The 1654-nt window shown below is 44.1% G+C and overlaps 1 long non-coding RNA gene across 1 annotated transcript in view; it reads right to left on the minus strand.

The window, feature by feature from the left end:
• Positions 1–1372, minus strand: part of LOC106012721 — a 4212-nt gene extending 2840 nt beyond the window's left edge. The window contains exon 1 of the long non-coding RNA XR_004858928.1: positions 1314–1372. This is a non-coding gene — a long non-coding RNA (uncharacterized LOC106012721). The remainder of the gene's footprint in view (positions 1–1313) is intronic.
• Positions 1373–1654: the final 282 nt, after the last annotated feature.

The following is a 1654-nucleotide window of genomic DNA, read 5'->3' on the forward strand; positions in this document are numbered from 1 at the left end:
GGGTGGAAAAGATAAAAGTAAAGTTCTCAAAGAGTACGTGAAACATCGATTATTCCCTTATAAGGTACATGCATTAGTTGTTGTCTTTTTTATAGATATAGATAGAAAGCGAATGAAAAAAAGACGGAAAAAGAAGCCAATGCGACTTTGTCGAAGTTGAAAGTAGTTTAAGCCTGTGTCACGGTGAAATCAAAAGCGAAACATCTTATTCTTAAACAACCATATGGTGTTATCTAGGTAGTTCTACCATTCCTGTTCATGTATTCGTATGATCGGTGGTCACCTTCTCGGATGAGTGAATGTGATGGCTATGAAATGGGTCAGTCTTCTACGAGTTGGATCTTTTACGAATTGTATCTTTTCGTGTCACGTTGAAGTTTGAACTTCAAACACGAAAAAGCCCCGAATGATTTGTCTCCTTTCAGGGAGGAACCTTTCCTCTAAGCCAAGTGTCTTATTTAAAAACGACAGTCAGGCATTCGCAATGATCTTCATCATGTTTAGAAGGGCATCACAAATCAATCAACAACAAAGAAAACACACCACCAACGACACCATCACTACCACCACCGTAGCAATCGTTTCCACCACCAACAACAACAACAAAAGAACGCTTGCACAACTACAAGCACCATCACCGCAAGTACCATCACTATCACCACCACACTACCACTACCACTACCACCACCCACAACAACAACACCACCACCACCACCACCAACAACAACAACAACAACAACAACAACAACAACAACAACAACAACAACAGCGACCAGTCACTACTGGCAAAAATCAGGACCAGTCACTTTTCTGGGCTGGGGGTGTACAAAAATAGAATAGACAAAACATCGGACCCAGTTTGTCCATTGTGCAGCGAGGAGCCCCAAGATTTGGAGCATTGGCTGCCGAGATGCCCCGCCACGGAAGTCCGGCGTTGGCATCTCTTTAGGGGGGATTCAGTGAGGTTGGACTGCGGCTAAGACAGCACCTGGATATGAATGGCTGGTGCCTCTATAAAAAAAAAATTATTGATGATGATGGTCGAGGTTGGACTGCCTCACTCGGTACCCAAGAGAGTCGGTGGCCCTGGCGAAGAGAAGCTCTTCGGGGCTCTAAACATTTCGAACGGATAGACTACCACACACATACAACAACAGCAACAAAGGCAATAATGGAAACAACAGCAGCACCAGCAACAGCAACAGCAACAGCAACAGCAGTTTGTCTCACATGTTTTGGTGTTTCCCTGGCTGGGTTCGTGGGCAAATTAATTTGGAACAGAAACAGACATCTAAGCCCATACGAGACCTCACCTTTCGTAACACTGGCTGTGGGAACTTGATCCACTCAAGGCTGTCTACCACGTCTACGATGGAGTGAGCCTTGAGAAAGGGATAAATATAGACGGGCTTCAGTTTTTGTCTTTTCATTTACGTGGATGGATCAAAATATCTCAAAATCTTGCTATGGACTTGAAATTTTCAGTCACTTGAAATCTTCTCACCAACTTTGTATGCAGGATTTCAACCTCCACAACCACTTCTGGAAGGTACAGCGTAAGACAATGTCCGGTATGCTCCGCAGTTCGGAATTTACAACCCTTGCTATGTCCTGAATACGGCTGCATCACATAGTAGCTACCGATAATCCGTCT

This window comes from Aplysia californica, unplaced genomic scaffold (genome assembly GCF_000002075.1).
Source record: "Aplysia californica isolate F4 #8 unplaced genomic scaffold, AplCal3.0 scaffold00018, whole genome shotgun sequence".
Taxonomy (NCBI): Eukaryota; Metazoa; Mollusca; class Gastropoda; order Aplysiida; family Aplysiidae; genus Aplysia; species Aplysia californica.